The 27,607-nt window shown below is 40.0% G+C and overlaps 1 protein-coding gene and 1 pseudogene across 2 annotated transcripts in view; both read right to left on the reverse strand.

Moving 5' to 3' along the window:
• Positions 1–24,277, reverse strand: part of LOC115777097 (junction plakoglobin-like) — a 193,700-nt gene extending 169,423 nt beyond the window's left edge. Inside the window, exon 1 of one of the 2 annotated variants that reach the window (XR_004019583.1) lies at positions 24,123–24,276. The gene's annotated coding sequence lies outside the window, so the exon portion shown is untranslated. Of the gene's footprint in view, positions 1–24,122 lie in introns of both variants that reach the window. The other variant, XM_030724924.1, reaches the window with a different exon arrangement.
• LOC115777138 (uncharacterized) lies at positions 19,311–19,429 on the reverse strand (annotated as a pseudogene).
• Positions 24,278–27,607: the final 3,330 nt, after the last annotated feature.

Genomic DNA, 27,607 nt, shown 5'->3' on the forward strand with positions numbered 1-27,607 from the left:
GTCAGTTACTCAATGTGTTGCAATGTAGATAAACCTTTTTAAGTAGGCTTCCTTTTCATTAATATCACTCAGAGAACAGACTAACAACAAGAAGTTCACCTCAGAATATCTAAAAGGGTAGGGGAAAGATACTTTAAAAATAAAAATTGAGTTATTGATCCATAATGTACAATGCAGAGTGTGATATGGTTACCTGGCATTAATGCTGATGGGCAGACGTCCAATGATGGATGGCACATTAAAAATTGAGGTTTAAAATCAGAAGGCAGGACAGGAGACAAGAGCAGGAGAATTAGGGATGAGAGGTCACTGAGAATGTAGGAAATGAGATAAGAATGAAAGATGAAATGTATAATCAAGAAAGAGTAGAAAAGAAATGGAATGAGATGAAAAGGGAGATAGACAATAAGAGCAGTGAGAGGTAAGGAAAATGGTAAATGGACTAGCTCTTATATAGCGCTTTTCTACTCAGTCAGAGCACTCGAAGCACTTATACAACACATTTTACATTTACCCATGCACACCCATTCATACAAGCACTTCCATATTAACTAAGCTAAGTGCTTTAATTATCTAACATTCACACACATTCATACTCCGACGGTTGCGTCGGAGAGCAACTTGGGGTTAAGTACTTTGCCCAAGGATACATTGGCATGTAGCCTGGAGTAGCCAGGAATTGAACCCCTCACCTTCTGATCAGTAGGTGACCTGCTGTACCTACTGAGCTACAGCCACCCCCAAAGCATGAGAAAGGAGAACAAGCTGAGGAGAAAGGAGATAACAAGAACAGAGAGAGTGTGATAGTAAAAGGAGGAGACAGGCTTTCCAGTCTTCCTACATCTCAGTCAAAGCAACACACACACGGAAAGAAAGAAAGAAAGAAAGAAAGAAAGAAAGAAAGAAAGAAAGAAAGAAAGAAAGAAAGAAAGAAAGAAAGAAAGAAAGAAAGAAAGAAAGAAAGAAAGAAAGGTAGCTTTCTGAGACCCATTTAGAGTCATCAGCTCTCACTTAACAGTACATCTCTGTCTCTGCTTTTCTTTCCCTTCACTCTCCATCTACAAACATCTAATCATGTTGCCCGCTTTATCATTCTCTTCATCATCACTTTCCTTCTCTATTCCTGCCCTGGCTTTGTGTGTCTAGACCTCCTCCTCATGCTTTCTCACTATCTCTGTCTTGAATTGTCAAATCGTCTGAAGCCACCCACACATAATTCAAGTGTTGGAATGACATTCTGACTCATCATGCCAGGGAAAGCAGTAGGATTTACTTTATTTTTGTTATAGATATGAATGCTCCACTAATGTACACTGCTCAAAAAAATAAAGGGAACACTTAAACAACACAATATAACTCCAAGTAAATCAAACTTCTGTGAAATCAAACTGTCCACTTAGGAAGCAACACTGATTGACAATCAGTTCCACATGCTGTTGTGCAAATGGAATAGACAACAGGTGGAAATTATTGGCAATTAGCAAGACACAGTCAATAAAGGAGTGGTTCTGCAGGTGGGGACCACAGACCACTTCTCAGTACCTATGCTTTCTGGCTGATGTTTTGGTCACTTTTGAATGTTGGTGGAGCAGACAGCTACTCCCTCTCCTGACTGCTCTGTTCCCCCAAGGGACTCCGGAATTCCCAATGCACATACCGGATGTCCCGATGTGGGCCAACCCACCCCACGTGGCCAAGGGGGTATGGACCACCTCCACATAGGTAGGGACCCAACCAGGTGGTGTGCGCCAGGGCCCCAGTCCCTGCACCCCGACAGCTGAAGATGAGGACAGCCACACGGCTCGGAGCAGGCACACAATTAAACAGTGTAGATTTTCAACAGGCATACAAGACCATATAGCATGCATGTAGTTCTCAGCAGAGTTGACTGCACAGTGGGTGCATATGTTTGAGTGTGCCCATTTGGAACATCCTTTGTCCTGTATTGTGTGTTCTTTGGAGAGTTTCATACACTGTAAAAAAAAAGTACATAAAAATGACAGTGGAACACTGTGAAACGGCAACAGTTATAGACCGTAAAATCAAAAAGAGTGAATTTCAGTAGCAGAAAAATGTGATTACCGTAAATCAAAAAACAATACATAAGTGTAATTTTTACCGCGATAATGTGTTGAAATGACAGTGAAAATCTTTTTCCTGCACTGCAAAAAAAGTTTGTAAAAAATACTGTGGAAAACCTCTACCTTTGTGCAAGGAGGAACAGGAGGAGCACTGCCAGAGCCCTGCAAAATGACCTCCAGCAGGCCAGAAATGTGCATGTGTCTGCACAAACGGTTACAAACCGACTCCATGAGGACAGTATGAGGGCCCGACGTCCACAGATGGGGGTTGTTCCCACAACCCAACACCGTGCAGGACGCTTGGCATTTGCCAGAGAACACCAGCAAATTCGCCACTGGCGCAATATGCTCTTCACAGATGAAAGCAGGTTCACACTGAGCACATGCGACAGACGTGACAGAGTCTGGAGACACCGTGGAGAGCGATCTGCTGCCTGCAACATCCTTCAGCATGACTGGTTTGGTAGTGGGTCAGTAATGGTGTAGGGTGGCATTTCTTTGGAGGGCCGCACAGCCCTCCATGTGCTCACCAGAGGTAGCATGACTGCCATTAGGTACCAAGATGAGATCCTCAGACCCCTTGTGAGACTATATGCTGGTGCGGTTGGCCCTGGGTTCCTCCTAATGCAGGACAATGCTAGACCTCATGTGGCTGGAGTGTGTCAGCAGTTCCTTTAAGATGAAGGCATTGAAGCTATGGACTGGCCCGCCCGTTCCCCAGACCTGAATCCGATTGATCACATCTGGGACATCATGTCTCGCTCCATCCACCAACGTCATGTTGTTCCACAGACTGTCCAGGAGTTGGCGGATGCTTTAGTCCAGGTCTGGGAGGAGATCCCTCAGGAGACAATCTGCCACCTCATCAGGAGCATGCCCAAGCGTTGTAGGGAGGTCATGCAGGCACGTGGAGGCCACACACAATACTGAGCCTCATTTTGACTTGTTTTAAGCACATTACATCAAAGTTGGATCAGCCTGTAGTGTGTTTTTCCACTGTAATTTTGTGTGTGACTCCAAATCCAGGCCTCCATTGGTTAATAAATTTGATTTCCATTGGTGATTTTTGTGTGATTTTGTTGTCAGCACATTCAACTTTGTACAGAACAAAGTATTCAATGAGAATATTTCATCCATTCACAGATCTAGGATGTGTTTTTTGAGTGTTCCCTTTATTTTTTTGAGCAGTGTAGTAAAATCTGCTTGTTATGAAGTTGTTTTGTGAGAAACATGTTGGCTTTAGTATGTGTTTGAGGCTGAAGCTGGTAGTTTATGACATACACACTGCATTTTTTTTTTTTTGCATTTTTTGGCTACAGCAGCTTTTGTTGGCAGTGGAGAGAGACAGGAAATGGGGGAAAGATACAGGGGAAGACACGCGGGCAAATTGGCGACAGGCCGGGACGCAAACCCACGCCGCCCGCACCGCAACGCGGCATATGTATGTGGTCGCCAGCTTCACCACTAAGCCACCCAGGCGCGCCTACATACTGCATTTTAGTCTGATTAATTTACTGATTCTTTAATCTGCTCCATGACATTGAATAGGAAGTGCGCAGTGATTAAATGTTTGAGTGTCGAGACTGCTACAGGAAGGTGACCGTAACAATAAGTGATAATAAGCTGTACACACAGGCTGGAGATTTGTGTCCACGGAGATGAAATTTGATTTTGGTTTTCACTGTATATGCACTGCTTATGTCACTTATTTCCAACAACTGACATAATCCACAACCACTGCATATTCTGAATATATTTAGATCATTTTAAGTCTCACAGTAAATGCAAAGATCTGACCTGTGGACCAGGGTGCCATATTTACTTCACACTACTTAATTAGTAAAACATTCAGTTTGGATCCATCTTCTATTTACAAAAAAAATCTGAACAGAGAAGGCTTTAGAAAAATAAAAGCAATTCCAACAATATCTCTAATTACTTGTGCATTAAAATCTAAACCTGTGAGGCATCTTTATAGATTCCAAAGATTCCCATATACAGTGTCTTAGTATTTTACTGTTTTATGAATCAAAATCAAAAAGGGTTGTAGGGACAGACACACACACACACACACACACACGCACACACACACACACACCATTATTAGTGAGAGGCTGTGGTTAAGGAGGCAGAGCAGGTCATTTACTAATCAAAGGGTTGGTGGTTCAATCCCTGCCTGCTCCAGTCTACATACCAAAGTATCCTTGAGCAAGGTACTGAACCCAGACTTGCTCCTGTTGCATCCATTGGAGTGTGAATGTGTGAATGAAGACATGTTGTATAAAGTGCGCTGAGCACTCAGGTAGAATAGAAAAGCGCTATACAAGAACTATTCAATTTACCATTAGATCCATGTGTTGGCTCTGGCCACTGCTGAGCTGATGCACTTCCAGGCTTTGTCAGGATTATTTCATTACACATGACTTCACATCCTAACATTCCCATTACACACACACACACACACACACATGCACCACTCTATCCTGCCTGCTGGCTACCTTTCTCCTTTCCTCACTCCTTTCTTCCTGTCCTTTTCATTTTTAGCCCCCCACATCTCTTCAGTCTCATTTCTTTCCATTCTTTTTGTTCCTACTCTCCTCTGCTGTCATCATGATTTCTTTTACAAACCCTTATAAGCTGCACATCCAGGCACACGCACGCATACACACACACACACATGCATGCGCACACACGCACGCATACAGAGAAACACAAGCAAAAGCTGTAAGTAGAAGCAGAGATAACTGACTAAAAGAGAGGTGGACTGTGCATGGCCGGTGGGCAAGCAGAGATATAGCAAATAAAGACTAGGCCAGTCTGACAGGGGAGCATGTGCACACACAAACAAGCACACCATGAACACTGTGTGTATTCAAGAGGAATGGCGTGGTGAGTGTGTGTGTTTGTCACGCTTGACTGAAAAGATGAAAAGGCTAAGCTTCAAGACAGAAATTATAAGAGCAAGGCTGAAAAAAATACAGAAGAGAAAGAATACATGGAGGGAGGAAATGGGGGATGAAAAAGAAATGTGGATTAGAATGGAGGGAAAGGATAATGCAGTGCATTTGTGTGTCCGTGTGTAAGGTAATGTCTGCTGCTAACAGCACATTATCATGCAGACTAGTGTATAGTTGTGCTGCCTTCAGTGTTCCCCTGTCATCTGTGTCTTACAGTCTCTCTCACACACGTGAGGAGTGGATTCTGAATGAAAATCTGCCACATTTTAAATCAACCTCTTCTTCATTCCCTCTTTCTTACCTGCGCGCTCTCTCTCTCTCTCACTCACACACACACACACACACACACACACACACACACACACACACACACACACACACACACACACACACACAGGCATCTTTCAAGGTTCACCATAGCAACAAGCAGCGGCTGAACTGTTTTTGGACATAATTTTTTTAATGGGAAAAAAATGACAAAATTTATATGGGCAGAGTCACAGGTTCATCTTGCATCAACCCCAGCATAGATTGTTTCTTTACTGCCTTATGTATATCAGGGAGGGTGCCTGATTATTAGATGCTTCCATTTGGATAGATTAATACTGCCTGCACTTATGATGCTGAAGAGTTTTCAAGATGAGACAGCAGAATATTGGAGGCAGGTAAAGATGGAGGAAATATAGTATAGGCACAGACAGACAATCATAAGGTCCTGTTCTCCTTGCAGCCAGAACAAGCATTGCTCAGACTGCTTGGTATTTACCTTCCTTGATTTGTTTTTCTGTGTGGTATTTTGATGCCAAGCACAAAGCAGAGCACAGAGTGAATGGTGCACAGGTGGAAGGAAAGAAACAAATAGCTGGGAGATTCATTCAAATGCAGCAAATTGCTAGACCTTTTTTTTTTTTTTTTTTTTTTTTTTTAAACCAAGAACAGATTGAGTACTCTGAGAAATCTCATCTGTTTCTGGATCAAAATCAATTGGACAGTTTGGCCTCATTTGATATTAGCAACAGTAGTGAATAAATCATTAATTGTGTTTACTATTAATAAATTATGTACAAATGACACCAGGTTGATACACACACCAGTCTGATTAGCTATTAGAACTGGGTGAGATTCTCTGATCTTCCTATTGTTTTCCTGGGAAATTGTCAATAAGTGATACATTTTCCTAATAAGTGTGTGCGTGCGTGCGTGTGCATGCAGGGGTCTGATGAAACATGTGCTTATTAATGTAGAGCTGTCTATCTTCCATAATCATACTGTGTGGTTCAAAGACAAAATATCCATGCGCGATATAACTGCATACTAAATATAGTGAATAAAACATGTTCAGTTATAATGAGACTGCTTTTTTTATTATTAGTTTTGCTCCATTATGTTGCTTGTCCATGAATAAAATAAGAATTCATTAAATTTTCAACTAATTTTCAAAATTGCGAGATTCAAAATTCAGATGCTGGTTAATGATACCAAGGTTCCTAGCAGATGATCTGATGCTACTGGCTATTAGGGGCCTGTGTACTGACTTCCTTAAAGGAACTTTCAGAGCCAAACACTACGACCTCAGTTTCATTAGTATTAGGATGGAGAAAATTTGCCATTTGTAATTGGATGTATTCAAAGAAGCATTCCCTGAGACGAGAGGCTCTTGAGGTTATTGACAGGAGACACTGTAAGAGACATCATTGAGCAGAGACATTGCCAGAGTAATAGATGACAAAGATATGTAATGCTTAACTAATTTATTATACAGCCTGTCAGAAAAAACAGGAACACAAAAATAACTTGGTAAATTAATCAAGCATAACATTAAACTAATAAAACTAGTTTTTCTGTTCAGGAAAATCTTAATCTTAATCAAAAAAGTAATAAGTAAAAAAGTAAACTGTAAATTTTAAAATCCATGGATAACAAGTATATTTTAGCATTAAAAATATTTTTGATTAAAGAGCTTGTGCATACTGGTGGATTACCCATTACACAAAAATAAAAAATATATATATATTTTGGTCATTAACAATGTTAATTTAGTAAAGTTGATAAGCTTTACATTGGGTGGTGGTCTAATAAACTTGTTAAGCACTGTATAAAGAACATAAAAAAATAACATTAAAGGTTACTTAGAGTGTTCTGGTTTGGTATCTATAGCCTGCTGAAGGAGACATGAAAGCACTTCAGCACCAGGTCAAAATGAAATAAATTTTTATTAAATATTCATGTGATAAATGTCTTAATATGTAACAGATAATTTTTAATCTGTGTTGTAGTAACTACAATTGCAGTATGGCAGATTAGGACCAAAGACAAATACATGCATCTAATGCATCATCAACTGGCTCCTCTGAAAAGGAAAGCTTCAAATCAGAAGTGCCTGACTCCGTGGTACAATTTGCAAACACACAGCGTAACGCAGATAACCCATAAGCTGGAGAGGGAATGGCATCTCACTGAATTAGAAGATGCTCATTTAGCCTGGAAAAAGAGTTTGTTGCTCTATAAAAAAAGCCCTCCGTAAAGCTAGGACATCTTACTATTCATCATTAATTGAAGAAAATAAGAACAGCTGGACTCATCTCTGTTCTTGTCCTGTTGGACCTCAGTGCAGCTTTTCATACTGTTGACCATAACATTTTATTACAGAGATTAGAGCATACTATAGGTATTAAAGGTACTGCACTGCAGTGGTTCGAATCATATTTATCTAATAGATTCCAATTTGTTCATGTAAATGGGGAGTCTTCTTCACACACTAAGGTTAATTATGGAGTTCCACAGGGTTCTGTGCTAGGACCAATTCTATTTGCATTATACATGCTTCCCTTAGGCAGTATTATTAGAAAGCACTGCATCAATTTTCATTGTTATGCAGATGATACTCAGCTTTACCTATCAATGAAGCCAGATGATGCACGTCAATTAGTTAAACTGCAGGAATGTCTTAAAGACATTAAGGCCTGGATGACCTCTAATTTCCTGCTTCTAAATTCAGATAAAACTGAAATTCTTATATTCAGCCCCACAAATCTTAGAAACATGGTGTCAAACCAGATACTTACTCTGGATGGCATTACTTTGGCCTCCAGTAACACTGTGAGAAATCTTGGAGTCATTTTTGACCAGGATATGTCCTTCAATACACATATTAAACAAATATGTAGTACAGCTTTTTTGCATTTGCGCAACATTTCTAAAATTAGAAACATCCTTTCTCAGAGTGATGCTGAAAAGCTAATTCATGTATTTATTACTTCTAGGGTGGACTATTGTAATTCGTTATTATCAGGCTGTCCTAAAAGCTCCCTGAAAAGCCTTCAGCTAATCCAAAATGCTGCAGCTAGAGTACTGACAGGGACTAGAAAGAGAGAGCAGATTTCTCCCATATTGGCTTCTCTTCATTGGCTCCCTGTTAAATCTAGAATAGAATTTAAAATCCTTCTCCTCACCTACAAGGTCTTGAATAATCAGGCCCCATCTTATCTCAAAGACCTTATAGTCCCATATCACCCCAACAGAGCACTTCTCTCTCAGACTGCTGGCTTACTTGTGGTTCCTAGGATACTTAAGAGTAGAATGGGAGGCAGAGCCTTCAGCTTTCAGGCCCGTCTTCTGTGGAACCAGCTCCCAGCTTGGATTCAGGAGACAGACACCCTCTCTATTTTTAAGATCAGGCTTAAAACTTTCCTTTTTGATCAAGCTTATAGTTAGGGCTGATCAGGTGACCCTGAACCACCCCTTAGTTATGCTGCTATAGGCCTAGTCTGCTGGGGCGGGGGGGGTCCCATAATGGACTGTTTCTTTTCATTCACCTTATTTACTTTGTTTATACTCCACTCTGCATTTAATCATTAATTGTTATTAATCTCTGGTTCTCTTCCACATCATGTCTTTTCTCTCCCCTCAGCCCAACCGGTCGCGGCAGATGACCCCCCCTCCCTGAGCCTGGTTCTGCTGGAGGTTTCTTCCTGTTAAAAGGGAGTTTTTCCTTCCCACTGTCGCCAAGTGTTTGCTCATAGGGGGTCGTTTTGGCTGTTGGGTTTTCTCTCTACTATTGTAAGGTCTTTACCCACAATACAAAGTGCCTTGAGGCGACTGTTTGTTGTGATTTGGCACTATATAAATAAAATTGAATTGAAATGAATACATGCAAATTATGCTTCTGCAACTTTACAGCAGAGCTTCATTCAGCAATGTAAGTTAGTGCTCAATAAGCTACATAGATGAAAAAGGTTTCCCTTCAGAGAACAGAAATAAAAGATTTACAAAAATGTGGCATTTGCAGCGGATTTTAAAGAAAACGCTAAACATAACCTGCTTATGTCAAGGTGCCATCTTCAAGAGAACTATGAATATCTAGCCAACTGTAGTAAAAAGAACAAAAAAACAAAAAATAAAAACCCTTTGTTAGCATGAATTCAAGCACTGCATACCTCACTAACCTATTAATCTCGGTTCGTTGTATATCCCTCAGTTTATAGTATTAAAAAGTGAAGAGAACCATTACCTGGGAATGTGAGGTTAAATAAATAATCAAATCAGTGTTGCACTTTTTCCCACTCTTTTTCTTTTTTTAATTTCTGACAACTGCAACTTTAAACACTGACAGTGGAGAGCTACTTTATATGGTGCTGACCTGGATTCTGGATTCCAGATTCTGAAGCATAGTGTTTTGAGATTTGACATTTTTCTTGGTAGCACCTTCATCTACTCTGTACTGACAAACATTATTTACTTAGGGCATACATGCACACAAGCCAAATCCCAAAGAAACACACGTTCTCTCAAACAACCAGTTATAAACACAGGTAAGCACAGCCAATATTTGATTCAAAATAACAGTTTCACTTTAAATGCACAAAATTTCACTACACACACACACACACACACACACACACACACACACACACACACACACACACACACACACACACACACACACACACACACACACACACACACACACACAAAATTCAGTTCAGTTTTATTTATATAGTGCTGAATCACAACAACATTCACCTCAAGGTGCTTTTTAATGTAAGGTAAACCGTACAATAGTACAGAATAAATCCCAAAGAAGACAGACAATCTGAGATCCAAGGTCTCTTAGACTGTTGGTGTGTCATGTGGCTTCTAGAATATCATCTGCATAACAATTATAATGTATGCTATACCTCCTAATAATACTGCCTAAGGAAAGCATGTATAATATAAGTAAACTTGGTTCTATTACGAAACCCTATGGAATTACACAATTAATTGTAGTGTGTGAAGAAGACTGGAAGAGAGGAAGTAAAACCACACAAGGACATTTTACACAGTTCCACTATGACATGATCTATAAACTGACTTTAGTATTTCACCTTTCACCTCCCTCTCATCTACTGGTAGCCAAGTACACAAATATGAGAACTGAGACAAGACTAAGAGGGTGATTTCCAGACTGTGGTCAGACACGTCTTCACTTATCCTTAAGGTCTAGTGATGGGTCGGTCGCGAACGATCCGGCTCCTGATAGTGAGCAGTTTCTTTTTTCTTTTCGTTCGTTTCCTTTTTTTTTTTTTTTTGTGGAAGCCGCACGTGATTGGTTAAGATGATTGGTAGCATATGATCATCTAGACCAGGGCTCTTCAACTCCAGGCCTCGAGAGCCCCTGTCCTGCAAGTTTTAGATGTGTCCCTGATCCAACACACCTGAGTCAAATGGCTGAATTACCTCCTCAGTATGCAGTCAAGTTCTCCAGAGTCCTGCTAATGACTTCTATAGTTGACTCAGGTGTGTTGAAGTACATTAGTAATTCATGTTACACTTCTTTTTTTTTTTAAATTAAAATCTAAGGAGCCATTTGGGAGCCGAAAGAGCCGGCTCTTCTTTGGGAGCCGAGCCTAAAGAGCCGGCTCTCTGAAAAGGGCCGGAATTCCCATCAGTATTAAGGTCAGCAACGTACATTTCATCATACAAAACAACTCTTAAAAGGTAATACAAAATTTTTCGTCCTCACATAGGCATCTTCTGTTCATAGTTTCAATAATCAATATACACATAAGCATAATTATTATAACTAAAATGATTAATATACTAGCACAGAAGAGTAGTGCTACCCAAAGTATGTAGCTCTGAGATTCTGTTGTCTAGCTATGTTGGAAAATTGCATAGACGTCATCTAAAATTCATTCTAATGTTTCACTTTTTTGGCCAGTAATTCAGCTTCTACCTTAAACTTAAGTTATTAAATCTTATTTATCCTCTCTCCCTTCCTCTTCACCCTCTACACCACAGACTTCAGCTACTGCTCAGAGACCTGCCATCTTCAAAAGTTTTCTGATGACTCTGCAATAGTTGGATGTATCAGCAGGGGTGATGAAGATGAGTACAGGAGGACAGTGAAGGACTTTGTCACATGGTGCAAGCGGAACCATCTAGAGCTCAACGTGACAAAGACAAAGGAACTGGTGGTGGACTTGAGGAAAGACAAGGCACCGGTGGCCCCTATGTCCATCGGAGGGGTCAGTGTGGACACCGTTGAGGACTACAAATATCTGGGAGTACACATTGACAACAAACTGGACTGGGCTAAGAACACTGATGCCCTATACAGGAAGGGCCAAAGTCGCCTCTATTTTCTGAGACGCCTGAGGTCCTTCAACATCTGCCGGACTATGCTCAGGATCTTCTATGAGTCTGTGGTGGCGAGTGCCATCCTCTATGCTGTTGCATGCTGGGGCAGCAGACTGAGGGCGGCAGACGCCAACAGACTCAATAAACTGATCCACAAAGCCAGTGATGTGGTGGGAGTGGAGCTGGATTCGCTTATGGCAGTGTCGGAGAGGAGGATGCTGTCGAAGCTGCAGGCCATTATGAACAATGGCTCCCACCCACTCTACAACACAGTGATGGGACACAGGAGCACATTCAGTGCAAGACTCATCCCACCAAAATGCACCACAGAGCGCCACAGGAGGTCATTTCTACCTGTGGCCATCAGACTCTATAACTCCTCTCTTAATAGGTGACATTGTGGTTCATCAGTGTCATTCACTTATCAGTATTCAATTGTACATAAAATTGTTTAAATTTCCATATACATTGTACATACACTATATACATTGTACATTGTACATACACTTATACATTGTACAAAAAAGGACTGTGCATATATATATAATGACACCTATTTAAAATTTTTGCACTCACAATTTTCATATGTGTATAGATTTAGATGTGTATATAGTCAAAATATCTCTTTAGTCTTTATACTTTTATGCCTTTAGTGTATGTTATTGTGTTTTAGGTTTACTCGTTTAAATGAAACGGTTGCAGCTGTAACAGTAGTAATTTCCCTTTGGGATCAATAAAGTATTCTGACTGACTGACTGACTGACTGATTTGTCTTATTTATTTGACTTATTTGCCAATACTGCTGTTGTTGCCTGATGGGGTCAAAATGACTGCTCCAGAAGTTCATTTCAAGGGGGTTGGAATGTTGACAGTTCGAGTGTTGAACACCACATTGTCCATGATGTGGACATGAAGTATAGCTTGATGTTGCTATTTGAGGAGATCGGTCTACTTGATTGATTTTTTTTTTTAGAAAAATGTCATTTTGCAAATGTCTTGCAAACCTCTACTTTGCAAACAGAGACAATCTAAAGGAAACAATATGATGAGACCTGAAAATGAAGAACTGAGAAATGACTATCAAGACATGCAATTTTCACAATGAGGAAAATGAAGGGCTGGGAGAAACTGTGACCACGTTTCAATATATACAGAGAGGAATTTATTTATCTCGGGTATACCTGAGATCCTCTGTGAAGATTTGGTACTGTAGAACAGGAGAAATATTTTTTTCTTGAATGACTGTCTCACAAGAGTCTACAAAATAAATTTCCCAACTGGATTTAGAAAATAAGATCCTTTGTAGACACTACTGATTTTTCAGTAAAGGCTCCAAGTTTTTGAAGGTGGTCATGAAAGCCTAGCAAAAAAACATAAAGAACCTCAGACATTAACCACATGACAGATTAAACAACATTGTCATCCTTTATGTGGCAGGTTTTTTTGGAAAGATTCAGAAAAATTATCTCCAAGCACAACTTTCCAGTGCACTTAAATTCAGTAACACACTCAAACAAAAACTGATACACCCCAAGGACAAAACACCCAAATACATGCTAAATGTACTGCTTGGACCATTATATAGCAGAGACGAAACTGCTTCACAGACACATAGCACAGCCAGCTCAACAGGTTGCGGGCTTACACACTTGCTGTTTATTTAAACATTTTGACATTGCAGTTTCTTTTACCTGGCATAAATGGTACCACATCGGAGGTGAATACATTGCAAGGATGTTTTAAAAAGCAGCGAGGCCAATTCGGTAACAATGCCTCACCCGTCACTTGTGTAAATGACATGAAATTATGGCCCGAAGTCAGCTACATGAACATTATCAATTACCTTGTTTTTTCCGAAGGTGTTGATGGCGAGGAATCACGTAATTATAATAGCACCAGATTACCTTCAAAGCAATAAAATCAATAAAGTAAAGCTGAACAAACAAGGCAACGTTGTTTTCCTTAAAGCAGCTGTAGAGCCGAGCCAGAACATCGGCCAAGCTAAGCGCTTAGCATGGGTCATACTAAGGGAAAGTGGAGTGGAGGAGACAGTCAGCTGTTCCTGTATCACTGATTAGGGAAATCATGTGGTCATGCGACAGCTATTCTGTGGAAGGTATATCACTTATCTGGATATCAGAGTGTTGAGATCATTGAAACAGAAACACTGGACTGGCCAAAGGCTGTGATCGAGGAGACACCCAGCTGTCATCTTGCTAACTGCTACGTGTTTACATGTGGAAAGGCACGCATTGTTTCTTTGTGTAGGCTGTATACTGTAGTCACACTATAAATAAAATAACAAAAAAATTAGAGGCTGTACATTAAAGGAAAAGTTAAAACATAAGGAAAAAATAAGGTAATAGGATGTGCAACTGGGTAGTATAATTTGGCGGAAAAAGAACAAATTAACAGAATAAAATAATTTGAAAAAATGTACAGACTGAAATAGTGACAACCGCCAACAACACAAGTTGAATCCGAGCTCATGTTCCAACTAATAAAGCCGCCCGTTACAGCACAAAGTAACCGAATTTTGTCATTAACTCTGGCTCTGACTTTGGGTAACCGGAAATATAAAACCGTACAGCGGAAGTAGCAGTCTGTCATGGCAGCCTACATATGCTCTTCCAGAAACCCGTAGATACATCTGCACCTAAATAAAAGAAGACCTATTTCAAAGATGCTACAATTATGCTCACATTTTGGAACGGGAATGCTCCTCTGTCAAAACATCTGTAAAGGAGACCATCTCTGGCAATATGAACCACCATCATTGAACAGAGCCGGTGTAGCCGGTAGTGCAGTGTTGAGATCCCTTCCCAGGCAATTCAACCCCCACTCACACCTTGCCCCAAGGGAATCTTAGGCCCTGTTTACACAAGAGCATTTTCAGTGGAAACTGTATCATTTTGCCATTTTCTTTTTTAAAAAGTAGCACAGTAGCACATTTCAGAAACAATTTCTGTTTACACGGAAACACAAGACTTTGAAAACACTGCCGTACCCACTGCCAGGCCACAAGTTGGCGGTGTGTCTATAGGACCTGCAACCACAGAGTGCATGTGCCAGTGCCCCCATTTTCAAAAAGTAGCGTTTTTACCTTTAGCATTTAGTTTATATGGAAACGGAAATCAATCACTCGGGAATAGGTTGACAGTTTTCTCTAACTGCCAGGCACAATTCTCACAGTTCATTATGTCTTTATGCGAGAAACAGTGTCGATCTTCCTGCTTCTCTATTAACCTGAGATGGCAGAATATGACCAAGCACTGTTCTATTCAGACCAAAGTAGTTTTGATTTTTTTTTTTTTTTTGTCTAGCCTTAGTAAATAGTGCAACTATTTACATACAATTTCTTGGGGTGGCTGTTGCTCAGGAGGTAGAGCAGGTCAGCTACTAATCAGAAGGTTGGTGGTTTGATTCTGGGCTGCATGCCAAAGTATTCTCGGGCAAGATACTGAACCCCAAGTTGCTCTCCAACACAAGTGTTGGAGTGTGAATGTTAGACAATAAAAGCACTTAGCTTAGTTACCCATGGAAGTGCTTGGTGAATATAAATATGTTGTATAAGTGCTTTGAGTGCTCAGATAGAGTAGAAAGTGCTATATAAGAACTAAGGTAGTCCATTTACCATTTCCCAGTAAATTACACAGAAAATTAACTTAGGTCAGCTGCTTGCTGGTAGGGTACTAATTTCTGCATTTTGTCTTTTTTTAAGCTGCTCCCTTAAGGGGTCACCACACCAAATCATCTGCCTCCATCTCACCTTATCTCTAGCATCCTCCACTATCACTCCACCCCTCTGTATGTCCTCTTTCATTACATCCATGATTCTCATCTGTGGTCTTCCTCTTTTCTCCTGCCTGGCAGCTCCATATTCAACAGCCTTTGTCTATTACACTTCGTATACTCACTATCCCTCCTTTGCACATCACCCTGATATACTCATTCCTAATCCTGTCCTTTCCGGTAACTTCCAGTGAAAATCCTAGCATCCTCAACTCTGTCACCCCTAGCTCTACCTTCTAAGAGGTACATTAAGCACTATTAAATGACTGTTTTGTTTCATGTAAAATTACATTTTGGAAAGCTACATGTAGCTGACTCTCCAAATCAAGTATGATAGCAGTTCTCATTATCATCTTGTAAACCTTCCCTTCCCCTCTTGCTGCTGTCCTTCTGTCACAAATCACCTCTGACACTTGTCTCCACCCACTCAATCTTGACTGCACTTTCGTCTTCAACGCTCTTATGCATTGAGCCCAGGTATTTAAACTTATTTACATGTTCACCTTTCCACTTGTGTCCCACTCATTCACAAATATCTTCTTACATAGTCTTGCTTCTACTGACTCTCTTCTTTCCAGTGCATACCTCCACCTCTGCAGACTCTCTTCCACTCTCTTCCCTACTCTCACTACAGATCACAATTTGCCTACAAACATCACAGTCCAGAGATTCCTGCCTGACCTCACCATTCATCCTACCGGTCCATCACTATCATAAACAAAAAGGAGCTCACCAATCCCTGCTGTAATCCCACTCCCATCTTGAACCCATCTGTCATGCCTACCGCACACTTCTCTATCGTCTTTCTCTCCTCAAACATGTCCTGTGCTAACCTTACATACTTCTCAGCCAGTCCTGACTTCCTCATAGAGTACCACAGTCACAAAGACACAGTGCAGCTCCTTGTGACCTTCTCTATAGTTAACGTAACGTATTGCATAAAGCACTTTGAGTGCTCAGCTAGAGTAGAAAAGCGCTATGTAAGAACTAGTCCATTTACCATTCTCCATCAAAACTCTCAAACCAAACATCATATCTGTGGTGCTCTCTCTCACCAGGGAGCTATACTGCTGCTCACTGATCATCGCCTCTTTTCTTAACCTAGCTTCAACAATTCTTTCCCATAGCTTCATGGTATAGTTCATTTATCCCTCTACAGGCACTACAGTTCTGCACATCACCCTTGTTCTTGAAAATCGGTACCAGTTCACTACTTCTCCATGCCTCCGCAGGCATGTCATCTGGTCCCACTGCCTTTCCACTGCTACCCTCACTTCCTCATTTTCCACTGCTACCCTCACTTCCTCCTTACTAATCCTCTGCACCTCCTGATTCACTAATTGTCCCCCGTCTGCCCTCCTGTCTCTCTCTGTCTCTCTCCCTCTTATTTGCTACATTCATGAGCTCCTCAAACTGCTCCTTTCATCTTCTCAACACACTCTCTGCACTTGTTAGCACATTTCCATTTATGTCTTTAATCACCCTAACCTGCTGCACATCCTTTCCAGCTTTATCCCCACCAATCAATGCAAGTCTCTTTCTCCTTTTCCACCTCTCTCTGTCCTCTATACCTAGCCTTCCAATAGTCATGTGCATCTTGATGCGGAGTGTTTCACACACATCAGCAGCATTAAAGTTCTCTGTTGCTGCGGCACATTTCTATCATTTGGAAAAAAGGACCTTTTACACCCGGTGGATCATCGCTAACACGTTTTTCCACACCGCCACTGTGCTTTACACTCATGTGTGTGTGTTGTGCTCGCTTGGCTGAAAATTTCAAGTATTAACTCCCGTAATGGATCGCAATGACCACAGTTTGCTAGGGAGCGCTGGCATTGGCACTAGCAACTGTTCATTAATGACAAGAAACCCAAAATATTTTGTATATTTTAATTCCTGATTAGCAACTAAAAATAAACCTGCAATAGAAACATATTTAGGATAATGATTGTGAATATAAAGCATCACAACATTAATATCATGAAACACAACAACAGCAGTTGTTTTACATGCAGTCTGTCTGCAAGCGCACAGCAAATGCAAAGAGGTGGAGCCGTTATTGAGACGGCGAGCTCAGGTGGAGCAAAAGTAAATGTTTTTCTAGCATCCAACACAGCAGCATGTTTTCCTGTAGCCATTATTAAAACCTATACCAGGAAATCCTTCATCAACCACCTGATCAGCAAGTGTCAACGTGAAGAAAAGAGACCATTATAGCTGCTCCATCCACCGCTGGTTGTTTCACACTGTGAAAAATCTGCAGTAAATCTACGAAACTTAAAATTTGCAGATGAACTGTTAATAAGACAAAAGCATTTCTTAACCGATTACTCAATTAATCAATGGAATAATCAATAGAATGCTCGATTGCTAAAATAATCGATATTTGCAGCCCTAGAACCCCTACAACCCAGCAAGAATTTTGCCTCCCACAGATTGAAATCTGTGTGCCCGTGTGGCACAGAAATAAAATGACCATCAGCTGCCCTCAGTTTGGAGCACCATCTTGCCTCATGGCATGAGTCAGATCACGGGAACGGTGGTGGATCAGCCCAAAACTACACTGGAGGAGCTTGTTAATGATCTGAAGGATCACTGGGATCAGATAGATTAGATTAAGATAGATAGATTAGGTTAAGATAGATAGATAGATAGATAGATAGATAGATAGATAGATAGATAGATAGATAGATAGATAGATAGATAGATAGATAGATAGATAGATAGATAGATAGATAGATAGATAGATAGATTTCTTTATTGTCATTGTTACAAGAACAATGAAATTAAAAGTGCCATCATCTAAAAATAAATAAATAAAATAATAGCCATAATAATAAAATAGTAGCTATAGTGACTAATCATTTAAACGTAAAATAACAAATAAATAACAAATAACATTCTCACACATATCTTACATGTCGATTTTGTGGTTTGTTTGAAATTGCATTTAGTTTAGTTATTGCTGTGGGGTAGAAACTGTCTCTGAGTCAGTTCGTTTTTGTTCTTAATGCTCTGTATCTTCTACCTGAGATACAGGTAAGACACTATTGGTAAGACACTATGCTGTAATGGACTGAAATCTTGTGGGTCCCCATGTTCCAGAAGGCACATGTACAGGCCTGTCTTGTGTTTACCAGTCAATATCTAAATAATTCAGGGAAAACACGGGCGAAAGCACTGTGGTCAGATGAAACCAGCTCTTTGGCATCAACTCAACCTGCCATGTTTGGAGGAAGTGAAGTGCTGAGTATGACCAAAACACCACCATTCCCACAGTTCTGGGGAAGGTGGTTTTCTTAGCTGTTTTTCTGCTAGGGGTCCAGGATGACTCCACCGTTATTTATGGCAATGGATGTACTTGGATGAGAATCTCCTTCCCTCAGCCAGAACACTGAAGATGGGTCGTGGATGGGTCTTCCAGCATGACAGTGACTGAAATCATATTGCCAAAGCCACAAAGGAGTGGCTGAAAAAGAAGCACATTAAGGTAATGGAGTGGCCTAGCCAGTCTCCGGACCTCAATCCCATAGAGAATCTACAGAGGGGGCTGAAACTCAAGTTGCCAAGCAGTAGCCAAGAAACCTAAAGGATTTAGAGAGTTTCGTTGAAGAAGATGGACTAGACCTCATATAGTGCTTTTCTGTTCTAGCAGAGCACTCAAAGAGCTTTATACAACATATCTGTGTTTACACAAATAATCATACAAGCATTTTCTAACATTCTCACACATTCACATTGGACAGGAACTTGGATTTCAGTATCTTGCCCAAGATACTTTGGCACACAGACTGGAGCACCCAGAAATTGAACCACCAACTTTTCAATTAGTAGATGACCTGCTCTACCTTCTGAGTCACAGTAATCCCACCTGGTATTCCTAGGGAGCCTCCCATCCAAGTACTAACCAGGCCCATCCTTGCTTAGCTTCCAAGATCAGACAAGATCGGGCGTGTTCAGGGTGGTATGGCCGTAAGTGAAGTGACCCAAAATTCCTTCTGAGATGCATGCAAACCTAGTGACCAGTGTTAATTTTGACACCAAATTTTGATTTAGTTTTAGTCATAGTCATAGTCTTTGACTACAGTCAATTTAGTCGACTGAAATATAAAGGGTGTAAAATGTAAATGCTTTTTCTTCAGTTCCCCTTTAATTAGTCTTTATACACACTTACACAAAATTAAACGTTTTTTAAAAGTTATGCAATATTATTAATAATATCAACATTAGTGTTTCACCTGCTTCCCACACACCTGATCATTAACACAACCTTACTGAGATAATAGGAGCGTTTTACAGCAGGACGCTCTGAAAGGTACAGGGCAGTGTTCAGGACTAAGATTAGGAAAGGCTAATCCACCGCGGTGTGGAGATTTTCTCTAAACACAAACGCTAAACTGGGAAAAACACTTTACCCTGCATGACATTAAAATGCTTACCTTTGCATGGAGATCTGGGTGACTGGTTTGTAGATGTTTAAGATTTGTTGTGTTTTTACCCAAGATAGTCGCCCAACATGGTTTACACATCGTTTTGTTTGTCACAACGTCAAAAGACAAATGTGTCCATACATCAGCTCTTCTCTTTCTCCCTGCTGACATTGTTTACATAACTTTTTGTGCAACTGTGTGTTTGATTGGATGTTTTCCTAACTTGTCCCGCCCTGTCATAAAATTAATTCAGTTCTGATTGGATTTGTCCCTGCCAAGCATTTTCGTATCGTTTTCATTCGTTGACGAAAGTGTCAGTTTATTATCATTTTAGGTAGTTTTTATTTAGGTATCGTCTCGTTATCGTCAAGAAAAAAAGGTTCGTCGACAAAAACTATGAAGAAAATATTTCGTCAATGAAATTAACACTGCTGGTGACCAACTACATGAGGAAACTGATCAAGTGGAGAATAAAAGAAAAAACTGTCAGGCCTAAAAAAAAAAAAATATTACAGCAGATGAGCAGTATCTCAGAGTCATGTCCTTAAGAAACAGAAAAAATAAAAGCCCTAACACAGGACCTGAGAGATGCATCCAGCATCTATTAGCTCTGTTTCAATATGTACCTGTATCAATAAAACAAAACTTCAGTCCTCATCTGATCATACACATACTCACCAATTCAGTCTACCAACACCATGTATTATACATGTTATCACTCCCTCTTTTTTGGCTCTTTCCTTTTCATCCAGCTGATGTCTCTTTTCCTCTCACTCACTTACACACAAACATATACATTCACTTACCTTGTCAGAGAGAGAAGGAAAACAGATAAATGAAAGAAAGGCTCACCTAGACCTAAAGCAAGGTCAACATGAGGAAGATAGAAATGATGAGTGTGTTACTACAGTGTAGATTTAGGAGTGGCATGTCTACAAACAGTGCATTGATTTTCATGTCACCCAGTAAAATATCCTGTAGCCTTCAATTTATTCCACTTGTCCTCAGTGAGAAATAAGTTTCTCTGTCACAGCCACCCATGTCATGCTCAGTTTACACATTTGACATCTAAACACCTTACAGGTAAAACAGATTGCTTTTGATTTAAAAACATTTAGTCATGATGGTTCAGACTGTCTCAGAGATCCCACTGTCTGCCTCTTTTGTGTTTATTGCTTCTACAGAGCGAGTATCAGCCCACACTGCTCCAATTTGGAACTTGAAGAACTTGAAGCTTCCCTACTTGTGTGACTATAAACAAATAGAGCTTTTCAGTTTTGTTTACATTCAGTACCTTGCAAATGCCCAATCAAATGCTGAAGACATTAGTACCTTATTAAATATTTGCAAAAGCATCTTGAACACTCTTCACTGCTAATTTGTCTGGCTCCAATCCCTTTTAGAGTTCTACATGCCGCAATTAACTGTCAGTAAGTGGAACTGAATACAACTGAGGGCTAGATATACACTTGTTGCTTTTGCTAGCTGAAGTTACCATGCTCATATCATCAGAATGAAAGACCATACTGCAATCTTTCATTCATTTCGATGAGATTACTGGGGGTAACCCATTCTGCAACTTATGGAAACTAATATTAAGTGTCAAAAATTACAGTCTAGTGGCCGCATAAAGCTGGCAAGTAATTTTCTCCAGTATTAAAATATTCATGCTCAGAACATTAAAACAAAACAAAATAAAACAAAAAAACACAGTTATAGCCAGTTACAAGACTTTAGAATAGGTTCCTTTAGTAAATATATATATATATATATATATATATATATATATATATATATATATATGGACTAGTTCTTATATAGCGCTTTTCTACTCAGTCAGAGAACTCAAAGGTTGGTTCCTTTTTATTTAAGTTTGTACAAACTTGCTGATTTAGCATCTCCCTTCTTTTTTTCAGCCTAATGATGGCTTCCTTAATGTTACTTTATGTCAACATCTCTTTGGACTGTTCTTATGAGTTGCTACCAAATACATTTGGACTCAACATCAGACCTTTGCTTTATTTTTATTTTTTTTATGTCATTAAATAAAAATAAAGGCCAGACCTGCAATAAAAATCCTTATCAGTCAATTATATTAAGCCAAGTATCACCTTCCAGGGCTGAAAAATGAAGCCAAAATCATAAAAACTGAAGTTCCTATAATGATTACTACAAAAGCATTTCAGATATCTTAAGCTCATTTTACTATACCCAGCTGAAAAAGCATTTATTAGTATGTGTAAGGCCTCATATAAAAAAAGGTTCTCAATAGATACCCCCCTTCATAACAACTGTACAATGGGTGATTATTTTAATATTTGTTAATTAGCTTTTAATAAGATGCCATGATTGACAGGTGTGCTGACACAGGCAGCTGTAGCTGACAGCTGCTTAAACACATCCCTGTTATTTTCTCTGAACTCAACCTGTCAGATGTATTTGTGCTGTTTGTACTTTTTTTAATGGTGTCTACTAATTAGTAGCGATACATTGCACCTGTACAGTTTATGGATGCAGTTTGATTACTAATATCGATGAACCAACATGCGATGTCATGTCCATGTTTTACATTCACTGTCTCTGTTTTTAACCCCTGTATTTGAAGCTGAAATTCTGTACTTTGACCACATTGTGGTGATGTACAGAGGCAAAATCCTGGAAATTGTGTCACTGTTGGGCAAATATATGAACTCTCTAATTTTGTAGAAACTTCCATAGTTTAAAAAAGTGAGAGACAAGCTCATTGTGTGTTTGACAAATGCATACACAAATGGACTTAACAGCACTGTGTCACAGTTAGAGAGAATAAAAAACTACATATTCAAATTTGTCTCATTTTATGAACTCAAGGTCCTCAGAAATAGGATAGAATAACTGAGAATATCTTAACAGGTGAATTGGATCAATACTGTGCTACTGTTTAAGTCCCATCAGCAATGACTCTTAATAAATTTCAGTATTTTCAAAGTGAGCCTTAAGGCCAGAGTAACCATTAGAGAGAAAACAAACTTTATCTGATGAAATGGCTAAGAAAGTGATAAATGTCTTCTCTTACTGAAACACACATACTGACAAGACACACGTGGAACCTGCAGTAAGACTGAGCTAGCAGAGCCCAAAAGAAGATGGTCTCTCAGACTGTTTCTGACTTATATAACAGCAATCAAGATAGACATGAATGGCTTTACATAATAATGATGTCTCTTATAGGTGAAGCAGCCATGCTTTCCATTGATCACACACACACACACGGGCATATACCCATTACATAAGACATATAGTAAAGTGTTAATCAAGAAGAGCAAAGAGTGAACCCATCCAGTTATATGCACTGATGCTCAGATTCACACATACTCATGGAGACACTGGGCTGCTACACCTCCTTTTCAGATAATGAAAAGTCAATAGAAGAGAAAAGAAGGCACTGTGAATGTGCATCAAAGCGACAGAGAAACGGATTTAAACACCACTGGTGACAATTACATATGTCTTAAAGGACTCTCTCTTCTGCTACACATGCATTTCACAGCTTCACTTGCAACATCTGCTGAGATACTTCTGCAGCCTTCAGAAACACACACACAAACAGAAGCAGAAATGCAAACCAAAAAATGAAAATCTAAACCACTTTAAATGTCAGTAAAGCTCAATATACTGAACAGAGAGGACAGGCTAGGTTGAGAGAAAGTATTCTGCATGTGTGTGGGAGAAAGACAGAAGGGGGGAAAGAGAAAGAGAGGGAAGAATATCATGCAGAGGGACTGCACCGAGACACTAGCCACACCAGATTGACTTGAACCAACAAACTGCACTGTTTCCAAATAGTCTTATTCCCCTTATGTACACACATATTGTACATATATACAAGCAACAGCAGCGATCACATTATCAATATTTATCTTATTTATAATCAGCCAGATCTCACACCTCTCAGAATCCCTAAACGATTCAATTTGAATATGTAGGTGGAACCAGCAATAAATCAGTTAATCTGAGATTGCATGCTGTCAATGAACAGCCGCCCAGCAGAGAAACATAGAAGACTTAAGTTTCAGCTGGACCGAGATGGATACAAATCCCAGTTTATCCTGAACGTGATAATGCGTGCTGATCACCAAACGGAGGGGGCTTGGGGGGTCTGTGTTCGTCCCCTTGTTTTATTAAAACATCTTCATGTCCCTTGTGCGTAAAATGCCATCTCGTTATCGGTTTACCGTGCGTAAAAAGACGGGTCTGGTTACCTTTTTATCTGGACAGCAGTGTGCAGCGGCTCCCTGTCGCAGTAGTGACGATTTCAACTTCTCTTCGTTGCGCTTTTTTAAATCCACAGTCCAGGTACAGATTCACTCCTGTGTCCGCTCTGTCTCGTTATGTCTCTCTTTGAAGACGGTGTGCAACACACAGCCAGCTAAGCCGAGTGAGGGGAGAGAACCGGCCGCGGATCGGCTGCTACGGCGTCATCGCATAAGAGGGGTAAGTGAAGAGGTCTCACTCCGTTAGGGAAGGGGGCGTCGTTTTCACACGTTCCAGTCACGCAAAATAAGCAGTGCCATGAAATGCAGTTACCTCCAGATACTATCTAAAATGAAATTTTATTAGGCCCGAGCCGACGAAGTCTCGGCGAGGAGCCTATTGGATTCGCTATGCCACATACCCCAAAATGCGCAAAAATCCCCACGGTCGCATGGGACGCGGTCGCAAGTGACCCCTAACCTCATAGGGACGTGGGTCAGGTCGAGACGTTTCCGAAAAGGTACGCTTCAGGGTGACTGGAAAAGCGCCTAATTGGAATCGTAAGCGTTTGTCGTTATTATTATTTTTCTTCCGATTCTTCTTTTTCTTTGTCGATCCGGGATCGCATTTTTGACCCCCTGAACATGCACGAAAACTCACCAAATTTTCCACAGAGGTCAGGTCTGGTGAAAAATTTGTTTTTTTAATCTTTTCAAGAACAAACTCTGAAAGGGGGCTCCACGGCGCCCCCAAGAAAACTCCATTTTTCGGCCTCCTATGGGAGAGGCCATGATCAACTTTGTCGTAGAACCACGAAATTCGTGTCACACACAGATCATGTCAAGACAAGCAAAAAATCTTCTTGGAGCACCCCCACACAACAAACAGGAAGTCGGCCATGTTGGCCTGAACTTTGCCCTTTGCCAAGTCAGCCCTTATGCACACCTCGTATTTGAAACATCTCCTCCTAGGGCGTTATACCTACAGACACGAAAATTGCTCCGCATCATCTACACAAGTGGGGCATCAAAAGTTCTGCGTGGTTTTTCAAAATATTAAACAGTTATTTAACAAGGGGGCGCTGAACTTGGCCTTTATTTTGGCCTTTTTCACCCTCACCTTTTCTGTCATCACTCGTGCATGCTTTGCCCGATTTGTCCCAAACTATAAAAACTTCTGTAGAGTCCCACCCTGTATCCATAAATGGAGAAACAATGGCAATTTCCGCAATAGCGCCCCTACATAATCAAACTAAAATTTACATGGACCTCAGAAATTTTAGTTACTCCTACAATTATGAAATTTGGTTTACACATTCTGTATATGACCCTGATCAAAAAAGTCAATCACACCCATACCTCATTTTGCACGCCGCTCCCGTAACCACGTCCCCAATTCCCCATTGGTTTTCAATGGAAAGCCTAACATTTATGCATGACACACTTTATTCAGGTCTTTTGAGCTGTACATTAATCACACACATTCCCACTAAGGCCCTTGATGATGTTACACTGCAGAGGGGCGTGGCCTTGGCACCATGGCGAGCATCGATCCTTCGCCGTGACATTTCGATTACTTCTCATTCTCTTATACTTTGTCCGATTGCCCTCAAACTTCACAAGTGTGCTAAGAACCCACCCTTGAAGACATGTATATGACAAAATTGAATGCCAGTCTAGCGCCACCTACTGGAAACAGGAATTTCCTCTAATTCAAATAATCATTGCCCAATCTGCATCAAACTTCACAAGTGTGATAACGACCCACCCCTGCACACATCCATATGACATTGAATGACGGTTACAGCGCCACCTACTGGAAACAGGAAGTTGCTCTTACTCAAACACTCATTGTCCAAACTGCACCAAACTTCACAAGTGTGATAAGGACCCACTCCTGAACACATGCACATGACATTATTGAAGGACAGTTGCAGCGCCACCTACTGGAAACACAGTCAATAACAGCTCAAACTCAGGTTTTACATTCGGCAGAAGAAGGGGCTCACTGGGATGCGGGGCATGCAGGTGGCTCTGTGGGGGTTTGCGGGGCTCGCAGGCTGCTCGCTGGGGGTTCGAGGGGGCTCACAGGTGGCTCGCGCAGGGTTTGCGGGGCGCACAGGGGGCGAGGGCCTTTAACACCGCTTGCGGCTTTAATTTTCACTTTAATCAGAAATAAAACACACACACACACACCATGTGACTTCTATTATGAAATATCGATTTTACTTAACTGGCAACTTTCAATTCGTCCCTTTAGAATTATAAGGTTCTATCTGACATTTTTGACGAAACTGACTTATTGTTATATTCTTATTCATTGGCCACTAAATCAACATGTAAGAGATTTTTTTCAATTATATCCAACTTTGGGCATTTTATTCACAAAGCAAAAAGGTTCTATCTGCAAAATCAAGCTTTAACTTGGTGTTATAAGGTTCTATTATTTTAATATCTCAAAACTGATCAGAATGCAGATAGAACCTTATAATTCTAAGGGGACGAATTGTTAAACTGTTTAGTAGGTGCTCTAGATTCAGTCTGCAATTTAGATTTGGTCATTTTTATTAAGTCCTTTTAATTTAAACCTATATTTTAATATTTAATGTGGTTTGTTGTATTATGCTTTTTAGTTCATTTTCTCATATAAAAGAAATAACTATGAAATGATAAATGTAACAAAGCAATGAATAACAGTCAATCAAGTTTATATCAGAAGTTAACATATAACAGACTGTGCTTATTTTTTCTTCCTTGACAAGATTTATTCATCTTTTTAGATTCACCCACATAACAAAAAAAATATATATCTTATTCAGTTCCAGAATAACATTCCAATTTGAAATTTTAGTTTTTAAAGAAAAAAATAAGAAAAACAATGTTACTGAGCACCATGTTATGGCAGTGTCCCAGATTATTACCTCCACCAAGGAGGCTATGTTTTTGGTAGTGTTTCCATGCATGCCATTCTGTATGTAAACAAAGGCTTTGAATTAATTCTGAAAAAAAAATTGTAGGGGTGTAGAGTGGGTATTCAACAATTCATTCAAATTTGACTTACATTCACCAAGATCTCCAAGAACTGCTTACTGACTTATTGGTGACCTTTGACCTCTCCTTCAAGATCGATAGACTGATCTGAAAGTCCAAGTGATATTAATGGTATATAGAAACTTAATGGTATATTTAAAACTATTTATTGCTATTTTTTTTTTGTATTGACAACCCATTGGCATATAGGAAATGATATATGACATTATTTTGGACCAGGTCAAGGTCAAATTTCCATACTCCAACTTTCATAAAAATTTATTTTATCATTAAAACTATGCTTAGAATTCTACTGCCTTTGTTTGTATTGGAAACATTTAGGAAATAATACCGGTATATGGGGATTCTAAATATCACATTAGTTTGCATCCAAATATGTCACGTTTGACCTCTGATCTCATGTTTGCATTTCACATCTGCCTTTCTTTCAAGTTGACCTCAAA

This window comes from Archocentrus centrarchus, unplaced genomic scaffold, assembly GCF_007364275.1.
Source record: "Archocentrus centrarchus isolate MPI-CPG fArcCen1 unplaced genomic scaffold, fArcCen1 scaffold_43_ctg1, whole genome shotgun sequence".
NCBI classification, from domain to species: Eukaryota; Metazoa; Chordata; class Actinopteri; order Cichliformes; family Cichlidae; genus Archocentrus; species Archocentrus centrarchus.